Genomic DNA, 14685 nt, shown 5'->3' on the forward strand with positions numbered 1-14685 from the left:
TTCACTGTTAGAACTACCTTAGCACCATTAACATTTCTAAGCAATGTATATAAAACTACAAACACACACAGAGAGAAAGAGAGAGAGAATAAGAGCAATAAAAATTAGTCACAAAACCGCATCAAATGCTAACTTAAAATGCAAGCTGCAATAGGAAGTTCATCAAGGAGTGTGCCTGCCTAGGTTCAAGTGGGAGGAAGTTCCACAGGCTTGGGCCCACAACACTGAACACACAGTTTCTAGTAGTTACAACCTGGGCACCTGAGCCATGGGGGATCACCCAAAGAGACTCCCCCAAAGTGACCTGGCAGGAATATAAGGGGTTAAGATGATGAGGAAGGGAGACACTAAGATATGCAGGGCTCCAGTTGGTATGCTAAATCAGGGGAGGTCAGAAGGCAGATCAGGGATCTACTGGGAGAACTCTAGGATGATTTGCAAAGGTTTCCAGCTCCCTATGTTTTAACAATGGCAACAAAAACAAAGCCTGCCTCCCCTTCTAAATGAAGCTGCTGCAATCAACAAGATTGGTGAGAAACAGGAATAGCTAGATAGATAGATAGATAGATAGATAGATAGATAGATAGATGATAGATAGATAGAATTTTGACTCTGCTTTATATTTTTTAGAAGAAGAAAAATACCTCAAAGCAGTTTATGACCTGAATTAAAGCATCCAATAAAGCATTACATAATACAGTGGTAACTCAGGTTAAGTACTTAATTCATTCCGGAGGTCCGTACTTAACCTGAAACTGTTCTTAACCTGAAGCACCACTTTAGCTAATGGGGCCTCCTGCTGCTGCTGCTGCGCCGCCGGAGCCCGATTTCTGTTCTCATCCTGAAGCAAAGTTTTTAACCTGAAGCATTATTTCTGGGTTAGGGGAGTCTGTAACCTGAAGCGTATGTAACCTGAAGCGTATGTAGCCTGAGGTACCACTGTATCAAAATAAAAGATTCCAGATAATGGTCAGATGAGAAACCCACATTTAAAGCAGGATTTAATTAACAGGAAAACAAAAATTCTCTTAAACATAAAAAATTATGGACAAAAGTCATTTTCAAAATACAATTATCTCAAAATGCCATAATAACTGAACAGAATCGGTGGAAACTGCCCCCACACTCACCCCCTGTGACGGTTTCCTCTCCTCTGCATCCAAAGCAAACATTTAGTCTGCAGAATTGCATAGCAGTATATTAAGAATCGGAGGGACGCGGGTGGCGCTGTGGGTTAAACCACTGAGCCTCTTGGGCTTGCTGATCAGAAGGTCGGCGGTTCAAATCCCCGTGGCGGGGTGAGCTCCCGTTGCTCGGTCCCTGCTCCTGCCAACCTAGCAGTTCGAAAGCACATCAAAGTGCAAGTAGATAAATAGGTACCACTCTGGCAGGAAGGTAAAACAGTGTTTCCGTGCGCTGCTCTGGTTCGCCAGAAGCGACTTAGTCATGCTGGCCACATGACTCAGAAGCTGTACGCCGGCTCCCTCGGCCAATAAAGCGAGATGAGTGCCACAACCCCAGAGTCGGCCACGACTGGACCTAATGGTCAGGGGTCCCTTTACCTTTATATTAAGCATCATTTATAAGCAGCTCATTCAACCACTTTCCATCTGGAAGGATTAGTGTGCAAGCTTTGGAATACCAATTCATGCGCTGAGCATGTGCTCAGGTTTGTTTTATTTGCTCCACTTCTATCCTCCCTGTCCTCCAAGGGAGATGTATGTGGTTCTTCTCTGTCCCCCATTTCATTCTCACAAGTGGTTTTCTGCTTGTTGGTTTCCAGCGGGATGAAGAGGTTTTATCAGCTGGGAAGCTTGCTGTCTTCTTGATGAATGTTTGGTTCCAGTCAAGGTATTATAGGAAGACATGATCAAGGCAAACCAGTGGCTTTTATAGCTCATGATTGTCAACACTGGCTGGCTCCTAAAGAAGATTGGCAAGTTAAATTAATGGAATATGCTGAAATGGCAAAACTGACAATGACGAGGCAGAGATGATAAAGAATTTAAGGAAGAATGGAAGATGTTTGTTGCATATATACAGAAGCATTGTCTCCTTCTGTAATCTTCTTGGAACTCTAGCCCAATGGTTGCCATTAATTTGATTCTGAATTGATTTTAGAATGTATTTCAATTAACTGATTGTGATTTTATGTAAACTGTACTATTTTTACTGTTGTTTTTTTTTACTCCCCGGCTTTGGCTGGGGAGGGCGGGATATAAATAAATTATTTTTTATTTTTTATTATGCTATTTTTTACTGTTGTTAGCTGCTCTGAGCCAGGCTTTGGCTGGGGAGGGCGGGATATAAATAAATTAATAATAATAATAATAATAATAATAATAATAATAATAATAACAACAGGTTAATACACTAGCAGGGTTTTAAAAGTACTTGTAATTTTACAATGAATGGATAATAGGTGATTTAAATATGTTACAAACTTAACAATGGACATGCAGTAGGACCACAAATAATGGAACCAGGGAAGGGATTAGAGGGAAGTTGTTTTGTTTTGTATTTGTATTGTGTTATTCTGTTTGTTTGTTTGTTTTTATTTCTGTTATTTTTGGAAAATCAATAAAATATTATTTTTTTAAAAAACACTGGCTGGCTCCAGCTGTCCAGGGTTTCAGGCAGGGGGTGTTCCCTACCCCTACCAAGGACTGCTGGGGATTGAACATGGGACCTTCTGTGTACAAAGCAGATGCTCTACCACCAAGCTAATGGCTTTACCCCAAACCAACAATGCTTGTGTTGCATTAGGACGGGACTCCTTTGTCCCCCGTGAAGCATTTTCCACCCAATCATGCCTTATAGGCGCCTTCCATTCATTTCACTGGGACTTAAGCATGGAGTGGTCAATAAACTGGGGATTTACTATCAATCCGAACCACAAACTAGCTTAACTGGATTATTCCGATTCAACGGGACTTAACAGGGCTTAAATCCAAATGCTGTCGACTCAATGATGTTGAGATGAGCAAGGCTATAGTTTAGCATTGTGCAACAGTGCAGTGAAAATTAACCAATTCCAGCAGAAGTTGAAGACATTTTGATACATCTAGGCCTTTGGAAGGAGCTGCAGTTGCAACTTTAGGCTGCTGCAATCCTTACTCTAATTACCTGGGAGTAAGCCCCAATGAATTCAATGAAACCTACTTCTGAGTAGACACAGTTTGGGTTGTGCTGTTGGGCATGAGCATTTTAATTAACCAAAGGTGACTAGGGTGACTAGCAACATAAAAGCCAATGAAATTATTATATCCAATAATTAGATATAATAACTGTATTGGGATTTGTGCCGCTAGTCTCCTTAGACTAGCGGGAAGTAAGGGTAGTGTCAGGGGTTCAGGGACAGAGGCACAGGGTAGGGAGGAGATGGAGAGCGATGGGGATGAATCCCAGGACAGCGAGGAAGAGGATGACAATGACTCAAGAGATTCCATGAGTCTTTCCAGCGAATCAGAGGATTCCCAGAAGGGGGCGCCAGTGGTCAAGGCCAGGGGAGCCCCAGGGGGGACGTGTCAGGAACAGGGGGCCAGCAGGGGATCCCAAAGTGGCAGCTGGGCGTCAGGACCAGCCTCCCCACCAGAGTGCAGCGAAGGGGGTGGAGTTTCCAGTGTATCAGGGGAAGCAGCTCCGGCAGCAGAGAAGGGAGGGAGGTCGGAGCAAGGCACCCTCCCGGAAGGGGAGGGGAGTAGTGAAGGGAGTAGTGTAACTGTCAAAAGGAAAGTTAGAGGTTGGGCGCGCGCGCCAAGTTCAAATGTAGAGGCGCGCGGAAGTACAGGGAGCCCGGAGGAAGGGCCAGGTCCTAAAGCCCGCAGGAGGGGGGAAGAGCAGTCGGGGGATAGCGCGTCAGGGGAATCCAGGAGGGGCGAAACCCCAGCGGGCAGGAAGACCCTGAGGAAAAGGAAAGAGAGAAAGAGGTGGAGCAGCGCAAGGCTCTTAAACTGGTGCAGGGGAGGGACTGATTCAGAGGGGACTTCAACGGTCTAAGCGTACAGACGTGAGGCTGCGCGCCTCGGATATGAAGCAAACAATGAACTGCAATAAACACTTTTGAATATAAGAAGAGATTGGCGTTGGTCTTTTGTGAGCTGAGACCTGAGGCAGCCTTGACAGTAAGTCCCCTCTCTACAGAAACCGAAAATTTTTTTTTTGCAAAGCTCACGAAGTTTGGCAGACATGACTACTGAGGAGCAGATAGCGTCCCTGCAAAACGCAGTCGCCGAGCTCTCCACTGCAGTAGTGGTCTCTCAGAAGACAGTTGCCGAAGCAGAAGCGCGATGCCAGGATCTGCAAGCCAGGTGGGATCATGCGTGCAAAGAGGGGTTCCCGGGGTCCAGATCAGAGGGAATCGGACTCGGACGGAGGGGGGGCAATTTAGTAGCCCACTTCGATGGGAACCTGAAGCATTATCCCAATTTCAGAGCAGACGTCGTATACGCGCTGCATTTGCTTCGAAAAGACTTCAAAGATGAGGAGGAGAAAGTAGGCTTTATTGTGTCCCATTTGCATGGGGAAGCTAGAACCTGGTTACGCAATTTGTGGCGCGAAGATGGTCTTGCCCGCAGGGACTCTGCCGAATTTATCAAGGCCATGGACGCTTGCTTCCAATCTACCGTTGACGTTGATGTGGCGCGCCAGGAGATGCATGGATTGCGGCAGGGCAAGGCTACAGTGCGTCAGTACCATTCTCGCTTTTTTGCATTGCTGAATGTGCTGGGCTGGGAAAAGGACTCCCTGGCAGTGAGAGACTTGTTCTGGGAGGGGCTTCATGGCTCAGTAAAAGATGAGCTGGCCAGGGGGGACAGACCTCAAACCCTAGCAGACGTCGTGCAGAGGGCACTCACGATAGGGGTGCGCCACGAAGAACGCCCTTGGCACAGTGAGGAGGGGCGTCACGTCCGCACACCAGCTAGAGCGCCTCCTTTTCTTCCCAGGGAACTGGGACGTACAAATCCCTCGCCTATGCTGAGGGGGGGGGGAGGAACCAATGGAGCTGGGTGGTGCAAAGGCTCAGACAGCTGCCGGAGCCTCAGCGTCCGGAGCAGTCAAGGCGAAGCCTCCTAGAGGGACCAGGAAGTGTTACATCTGTGACAGTGCACAACACATGGCTAAAGAGTGTCCCCAGAGGCTCCAGAAGCACACTGCAGCCTTAGCAACAGTAACAGACGCAGCGCTACAGGGAGAGCAGTTTCAGGGAAACGAAAATGCCTGGTTGGAAGCAGGAATGCTGGGGCACAGCCAGGCGAGTCAGTAAAGCAGTCCCCAGCGCTTTTGCAGCCTACAGATCCCTTACCACCCAAGCCAGTGGTACAGCTCACTGCTACTCTCCAGCTACCTAATGGACTCACCCTGGAAGTCCCCATTACAATTGACTCAGGGAGCAACGCAGACTTCGTGGGGAAGCAGTTCATCAAGCAGCATCGCAGAGCGCTTCTACCAGCCACGCTGCCTCTGAACGTCGTCACCGTAGATGGCAGGAAGTTGCTGGGCGGGCAAGTGGTACAGCAGTCGCCACCCATGGTGCTGCAGATCGGGAATCATCGCGAGGTCATCAGTTTCAACGTCACCCGCCTGTCAGACACGCCTATAGTGTTAGGCATGAGTTGGCTGGATAGACACAGCCCATCATTAGCGTGGTACCAGCGGCAGCTCACCTTTGGCTCGTCCTACTGCGCACAACATTGCATCCAGACCGGCCAGGAGGAGGAGGGCCAGGAGGAGGGGCAGCAGTTGCATCTCGGCATGGTGCAGGCGGTGCCCCACAAGTACAAGGGGTTTTTGGAGGTCTTCTGCGAAAAGGAAGCTGACCAATTACCACCCCACAGGCCCTACGACTGTGCAATTGACCTCCTACCAGGGGCGACGCTGCCGACTGCGAAGCTGTATTCCATGTCTGAAGATGAGATGCAGGAACTCAGGGAGTTCATAGATCACAATTTGAAGCGGGGATTCATCCGAGAATCCAAGGCAGTGGGGGGCAGTCCTGTGTTTTTCGTGAAGAAGAAGGACACGCCCCAAAAACGGCTCATTGTGGACTATAGGGCCATAAACTCAATGACAAAGCCCAAGGCCTTCCCCATGCCCAAGATTGACGACCTGCTCGCGACGGTGAGGAAGGGGAGGATCTTCACCAAGTTGGATCTACGCGGAGCATACAATCTAATACGCATGAGGGAAGGTGACGAGTGGAAGACGGCCATGTTCACGCCGCTGGGCACCTATGAATACAGAGTTATGCCGTTTGGTCTCCAAAATGGCTCCCACTGTTTCCAAGCATTCATGCACCACGTGCTAGCAGGACTCCTCTACAAGAAGTGCGTATGCTTCCTCGACGACATTCTGATCTTCTCAGAATCGCGGGAGACTCACGAGAGAGACGTAAAGGAGGTCCTGCAGAGGCTACGGGAGCACAGACTCTACGCCAAACTGGAGAAGTGTCAGTTCGACGTGACGGAGGTGGATTTCCTGGGCTACCGGCTGTCCGACAAGGGACTAGCCATGGACAGCGCCAAAGTCTGCGCGGTGTTGGACTGAAATAGCCCGCGCAATCGGAAGGAGGTCCAGAGGTTCGTCGGCTTCGCCAACTTTTACCGCAAGTTCATCAGGGGTTTCGCGAAAGAGACGGCAGCTATCACGGACACCCTCAGTTCCAAGAAGAAAAAGTTCACCTGGACGGACCAGGCGGAGCAGTCCTTCAGGAGACTTAAGAGCCTCTTCGCGTCCGAAGAACAGCTGCTACACGTGAATCCCGGCAGGCCCCTGCGGGTTGAGACTGACGCATCTGACAGAGCAGTGGGGGCCGTCCTCTTGCAGGAAGATCCGCAAGGGAACTGGAGGCCCTGCGCTTTCTATTCCCGGAAGCTCAGCAAGTCGGAACAGAACTACACCATCTGGGACAGGGAGTTGTTGGCCATCCACGCGGCTTTCAAGGCGTGGCGGCACTTCCTCGTCGGAGCCAAGCACACCGTGCAGGTCCGCACGGACCACAAGAACCTAGAGTACTGGCGCACGGCGAAGCTCCAGAGCCAGAGGCACATAAGATGGGCGGAGTTCTTTGCGGATTTCGATTTCAGGATAGAGTATATCCCGGGAGACAACAACGTCATAGCGGATGCGCTCTCCAGGAAACCGCAGTATCTCGAGGAAGCGGCACCAGTTGCAGCCAGGCACATTTTCGCACCGCAAGCGTGGGCGTGCGCTTCCACCGCCGTGGACCTGGACGCGGTACGACGCGCGCTACAGACGGATCCGTTCACACAATCCAAGATGGAGGAGGTGCGAAGAGGGACAGCAAAGGACGGCGAATTCCAGATACGCGACGGCCTGCTGACCCGCAAAGGTGCTCTCTACGTGCCGGGAGACGATCTCCGCGCGAAGGTTCTACAGCAGTTACACGACGCACCCAGCGCTGGTCACTTCGGCAAAGAAAAGACGGCGGACTTAGTAGCCAGAGACTTTTGGTGGCCCCAGATGCGGGGAGAGGTCGCGGATTACGTCGCCAGGTGTGACACTTGTCAGAGGTCCAAGCCAGTGCACAAGAAGCCAGCGGGATTGCTGGAACCGCTGGAGACGCCACTACAGCCGTGGGAAAGGGTGGCGCTGGACTTTGTTACTGATCTGCCCAGTTCGCGGGGCAAGACGGCGGTGCTTGTGGTTGTAGATCTGTTCACCAAGATGGCGCACTTCATTCCTTGCGCGAAGGTGGCAACAGCGGAACAGACCGCCAAGCTGTTCATAGACCACGTGTTCCGGGTGCACGGCTTACCGCGGTCCATCCTGTCCGACCGGGGTCGCCAATTCATTTCCAGTTTCTGGCAGAAGCTCCTGGGCATCCTGAATGTCAAGATCAACTTAGCGTCGGCGAGACACCCGCAAACCAACGGCCAAGCGGAGAGGGTCAACGCCATCATGCAGCAGTACCTGCGATGTTACGCCAATCAAAAGCCTGCAACTTGGGTGGACTACTTACCGATGGCCGAGTTTGCCTACAACAACACGAAGCACGCGTCAACGGGGGTGACACCGTTCTTCGCCAACAATGGGCGACATCCCAGAACCTTCCCGGCGTTGGAGACAACGACGCAGGGGGAGTCGCAGGGAGCTGAGCATTTAGCAGCAGAATTGCAGGAGGTCCACGAGGAGCTACGACGGCACTTGGAACTAGCTAAACACGCCTACAAAGTGCAGGCAGACAGGCACAGGAGGGCAGGAGAAGACATCCAGGTGGGGGACTGGGTATGGTTAGCAGCCCAGGCGGTGCCGGCCAAGTCGTTAGCTAAGAAGAAGCTAGGACACAAACAGCTAGGGCCATACCAAGTTGAGGGCAGGATCAATCCCGTAGCTTTTCGGTTGACCCTCCCAGAAGGTTCCAGAATGCACCCGGTCTTTCATAGGTCGGTGCTTACACCCTACAAGGCCCCACACAGATTTCAGGAGCCAGGGACGGCACCAGACCCACATAGAAAGTCACCGGGGGGGGAAAGTCACCGAGGACCCCGACACTCAACGAGGTCACGGAAATTCTGGACTCGAGATGGGGGGAGGAGGGAGTGGAATACCTCCTCGCCAGGGAAGGTACCCCGGCCAGCGCCAACAGTTGGGTGCCAGATTATGCTCTGGAGGAACCTCTTCTTAAAGACGAGTTCCATGCACTCTTCCCACACAGGCCCATGCCAGCGGAGTATTTTGACGACTGGCTTTTTACGCCCACACTTTCAGGCAGCACCTTCCGGGGGTTCTCCTCCGCAGAGGAGACCACGCCGGAATCGAGCCCTCCAAGGGGATCGTGCTCGGGGGTGGACACGGACCGCTCTTATTGGTGGGACGATCAACCAGAAGTGGGGTGGCGAAGGGGGCCTTGGCAAGCAGCATCGCCTGAAGTAACAGGGGGAGGGAAGGGTTTGGATGTGTTGGGGGAGGACCCCGGTTTCGAGCACTCATACACTGAACTGAAAGCAGAGGAGATCGACGTTGACGAACTGTATCCAGCATCTACCCCCGCTACAACGGAGCTCCCGGAACCTGCGCCCGAGCAGCGGGAGGGGGGAAGGGGGGCTTCGAGGGGGGGATGGATGTCAGGGGTTCAGGGACAGAGGCACAGGGTAGGGAGGAGATGGAGAGCGATGGGGATGAATCCCAGGACAGCGAGGAAGAGGATGACAATGACTCAAGAGATTCCATGAGTCTTTCCAGCGAATCAGAGGATTCCCAGAAGGGGGTGCCAGTGGTCAAGGCCAGGGGAGCCCCAGGGGGGACGTGTCAGGAACAGGGGGCCAGCGGGGGATCCCAAAGTGGCAGCTGGGCGTCAGGACCAGCCTCCCCACCAGAGTGCAGCGAAGGGGGTGGAGTTTCCAGTGTATCAGGGGAAGCAGCTCCGGCAGCAGAGAAGGGAGGGAGGTCGGAGCAAGGCACCCTCCCGGAAGGGGAGGGGAGTAGTGAAGGGAGTAGTGTAACTGTCAAAAGGAAAGTTAGAGGTTGGGCGCGCGCGCCAAGTTCAAATGTAGAGGCGCGCGGAAGTACAGGGAGCCCGGAGGAAGGGCCAGGTCCTAAAGCCCGCAGGAGGGGGGAGGAGCAGTCGGGGGATAGCGCGTCAGGGGAATCCAGGAGGGGCGAAACCCCAGCGGGCAGGAAGACCCTGAGGAAAAGGAAAGAGAGAAAGAGGTGGAGCAGCGCAAGGCTCTTAAACTGGTGCAGGGGAGGGACGGATTCAGAAGGGACTTCAACGGTCTAAGCGTACAGACGTGAGGCTGCGCGCCTCGGATATGAAGCAAACAATGAACTGCAATAAACACTTTTGAATATAAGAAGAGATTGGCGTTGGTCTTTTGTGAGCTGAGACCTGAGGCAGCCTTGACAGGTAGGTTACACACTCCTTCAACCTCACCCATAACTACACACCTTGCTACAAACAGGGCTATGACATCTCTCACAAATAGTATTTTGAATCTAGGGGGGGGGGGGATTAAATGAAGTTGAGAATGCAGGCAATGAAAAAGGAAGAACAAGTCTATATGGAAAGGAATCATTAATCAAAACTCTGGTCCCCTCCAGAAATCTTTTTCATGGATTATTTGTGCTCATTATGATATCAGTGCAGTTATACGGTGATCACACTTCCATTACTGTTAGCACCTGCAAAACCTTAGGAGTGGACACAGTGCTTCATTTCCAAGTGGACCGTGGTCCCAGAGCCTCCTGATGCAATCCAGTAATTTATCACAAATGTTTGGGGAGCAGCAATTGCCCCTCTGGTTGCACTATAGTGCAAGAGTGACACCCCCTTCCCCAATAAGATGGCAACAATCTGATTGAGAGAGCATCGCAGAACAACCAACCATGTAGAACAGAATGATGGATGGATTGTCCAGTACTGTATATAAATCCATCACTAAAGCACTCTTAATCTTTCAATGACATGTTGTGGAATGTACCTGGAAAAAAAGAACAACCAAAAATAAAAAAACCTCACGAGTCTGAAGGAACTTTAATTGTTTACAGTCCTTAGTACAGTGGTACCTTGGTTTACAACTATACAGTCATACCTCGGGTTGAAGTAGCTTCAGGTTGAGCGTTTTTGGGTTGCGCTCCGCGGTGAACCGGAAGTAACGGAGCACATTACTTCCGGGTTTTGCCACTTGCGCATGTGCAGACGCTCAAAATGACATTACGCACATGAGCGGAAGTGGCGAATCGTGACCTGCGCACACGCAGACGCGGGTTGAGTTTGCTTCAGGATGCGAACGGGGCTTCGAAACGGATCCTGTTCACATCCAGAGGTACCACTGTAATCCATTCCGAAGGTCCGTTCGTAAACCAAAACAGGTTGTTACCCAAGGCGTGCTTTCGCCAATGGGGCCTCCAAAAAAAATTTGTTCGTAATCCCCCCAAAAAGGGTTGTAATCCAAAAAAAAGTTCGCAAACTGGGACACGCACTTCCGGGTTTGCCATGTTTGTAATCCAAAACGTATGCAAACCAGACTCTTTGCAAACCAAGATACCACTGTATATTATAGGTAAGCTTGTGGGAAAATTCAAGTAAAATCGCTAAAGGAGAACTCACTCTTGAACTGAGAAAGTCTGCATGTGCATTTACATTGTGGCCACATCATACACAATATGTTTCCGTATTTGATTAGAATATGACCTGAAGTTTGAAGGGCTTTCTCTTTTTAAAATTTTATTTAGTTTTTCAGATTTTAAAAAATTGCAAACAATTATCAAACCATCAACATAGAAAGAGAATTCCGAAGAATCCCCTGGACTTCCGTCCTCCCCTTTGTGGGTTCTTATATTAACCTTTTCCTCCTGCATCCTGTCTAATAGAGATTCAAATCTTTTAAATCTCCATTATACCCAAAATTCAACATTAAGCTACAAGTGTTATTCCAGTCCTACTAATAATTTTAATTGTTTGCAATGGTTTTTAAGGTAAATTATATATTTCCCCCATTCCTTCTTAAAATTTTGGTCTTCAGGAAGACCATGAAATTTGAAGGGCTTTCACATAGGAGAGAAATGGAAAGAAACAATATTAGGATCTACACAGAATGAAATATTAGTAACAACTCTTTTTTCACTTTAAAGACGAACAAATTTATTGTGTTTGAATCTTAGCCACACGAGGAAGCATCCTTTATACATGGATATAGAAAAGTAAAAAGCTGTGATCATCAGGGTCAAGTTGTCATAAATGTAAAAAGTAGAGACCGATAGTATTCAATCAAAGCTTATATGTATAATAAATTCAGTGAACATAGATAATAAGAGTAATTGGTGGTAGCATAATCCTCATAACTCATGCAGTGTCAATTAATGCCTGTAGTGAGACACAGACATGGGGGGGATAGTATTAGTATTATTGCAAAGCAAAGGATAGAAAAAGAACACAAATACTTAGCCCTATAAAGGGCTAATTTCAAAATGATTAAGCAAGAAAGCAAGCATAGGTGATATAATAATTAATGGGATAGTTTTAGTTTAGTTTAGTCGTTTAGTCGTGTCCGACTCTTCGTGACCCCATGGACCAGAGCACGCCAGGCACTTCTGTCTCCAATTAATGGGATAAGGAACATTAAAGTCAAAAGCAAAAGAAAGAAAGAAAGAAAGAAAGAAAGAAAGAAAGAAAGAAAGAAAGAAAGCCTCAAATCCTTGATTAAATAATTAAGGCAAAGAAAAAAACCTATACAATTTTAGGAAATCATGCAAAGCTCAGGCTCATCTGAAGAACATTTACTTCTCAGTTATCCAAAAAAGGAAAATCTGGGTCAATCAGCTTTCTTCTGAATTCACCACACAGCCTCATATCAGTGCAATGTTATGCTACCAATGCATTCCTGTTCACCAGAGAATTTTGATGACCCACATTTCACACGCCCAAAAGGCATTCAAAGAGGTGTGACAGCAATTTATGAAAAAAATCAACAGTGCTAAAAAGGCCTCTAGGGAAAGGAAGATGCTAACTGGTGCTCAATGGAGTCCAGCTTGGCAGGCATGTATTTCCCTGGCAGGGGGCACAAAGCTCCAAAAAATGCATCTGAAAGCAGGTGTGTAGCTGGGTTAGTAGCCTTTGCTTAGCACATCCCTGCTTCAGAGTGAGAGTAATGGCACTTGCGTGCATTCACATGCAAATGTCTCTCATCAGATCATCAGCACTTCAAACATGTTCCTACATGCTAAAGGTCCAGCGCAGTTTGGGAACATTTGCATCAAAGCTAGTCAGGCCTTTGCCCCTTAATCCTCAAAATAATCTGCCTTGTCTGGGTGTGTAAGATTTAGGCTCATTATTGATGAAGTGGATGAGGATCATACCACATCAAGTCATCATAGCCAAATCCTAAGTGTACTGCTAATTTTTAAAAATGGCTTCCTCTGGATTCAGAATGTCAATACATGAGAATGCAGAAATAAAAGAAGCAGAAGGTGGGCTGAGTTGGATATCTCTCTAATGAGCTGATCTAACAACCCTTATTTTCCTCCCTCAGAGAAATGCAGATTTAATGCTTAGATGTGCTAGTCCCTTCTAAGTATTTTGAATATTCCTTTATTTTTCTGAATTTCCCTGGTGAGGGACCAGCAGGATTCGAATTGCACTGGAATAACAAATGTATATTTCTTCCATGCCATTGTTTTCTGATGCTGCTTCCAGTTCATTCTGAAAACAATGCCTGCTGTGTGGTACGTCTGCAACTTCTTCTTTTTCAAAGCCATCACCAGTGCTTTTTTTCTTTAAAAATGTTTAGGGGTACTCTCATTTTGACTCAAGAAAATCACCATTTTATAGTTCAAATTGGGGAAAATAAATACAGTAAATGGACAAAAGTACAAAGATTCACAAAATGTTTAGGGGTATGCGTACCCCTCAGAAAAAAAGCACTGGCAATCACTATCATTGTTTCTCATATTTATTTGACTTATTTATTTAGTCTATAACTGACTAAATAACTAAATACTGCTTAATATGCTCAGGGTTGTCTCCAATACTAGTCTTACTCAAAGTAGACCCATGGAAGTTAATGGACATGATTAACTTAGGTTAATTAATTAAGTAGATCTGTTAATTTCAGTTGGTCTACTCTGAGCACAATAGAGTTGGATACAGCCCATTATCTCAAAATGGAAGAGCAACACATTTATCACAAGGTGGAAACAGAGCCTTACATGACACCTATATGCATGTTGGCTCTATAAGCCAAAAAGCAGGGTATCTCATTGTGTGTTAAGACCCCACCAGCATACATCTGTACAGTGGTACCTCGGGTTACAGGGACGTGGGTGGCGTTGTGGGTTAAACCACAGAGCCTAGGACTTGCCGATCAGGTCGGCGGTTCGAATCCCCGCGACGGGGTGAGCTCCCGTTGCTCGATCCCTGCTCCTGCCAACCTAGCAGTTCGAAAGCACATCAAAGTGCAAGTAGATAAATAGGTACCGCTCCAGCAGGAACGTAAACGGTGTTTCCGTGCGCTGCTCTGGTTTCGCCAGAAGCGGCTTAGTCATGCTGGCCACATGACCTGGAAGCTGTACGCCGGCTCCCTCGGCCAATAAAGCAAGATGAGCGCCGCAACCCCAGAGTTGGCCACGACTGGACCTAATGGTCAGGGGTCCCTTTACCTTTACCTACCTCGGGTTAACATACACTTTAGGTTACATACGTTTCAGGTTACAGACTCCGCTAACCCAGAAATAGTACCTAGGGTTAAGAACTTTGCTTCAGGATGAGAACAGAAATTGCGCGGTGGCAGCGGGAGGCCCCATTAGCTAAAGTGGTACCTCAGGTTAAGAACAGTTTCAGGTTAAGAACAGACCTCCGGAACGAATTAAGTACTTAACCCGAGGTACCACTGTATACCTATTGAGTCTGTTTTGACCTTCCAATAACTGTTTGAAGGTAGGCAGTAGTTTGAGCAGGTGTGCTTTCATAAGAATTGAAACACAGATGCTATGGTGGTCATCTGCTCTAACCTCTGGATGTATCAGCAGCACAGGATGCATCACTGCCAGATGTTTCTGCAGCATCTGTTTAAATGCCTCTGGAGATGGAGATCCCACCCACCCCCTGAGCCAGTCTGTTCCACTGTCAAACAGCTCTCACCACTGGGATCTTGCTCTCCTAACGTTTAGCCAACATCTGTTTCCCTGCATGGTCCATGGATGTGGGCCACAAACATAAGGCTATGG

This window comes from Podarcis pityusensis, assembly GCF_964106645.2.
Source record: "Podarcis pityusensis genome assembly, chromosome: 15".
Lineage (NCBI taxonomy): Eukaryota > Metazoa > Chordata > Lepidosauria > Squamata > Lacertidae > Podarcis > Podarcis pityusensis.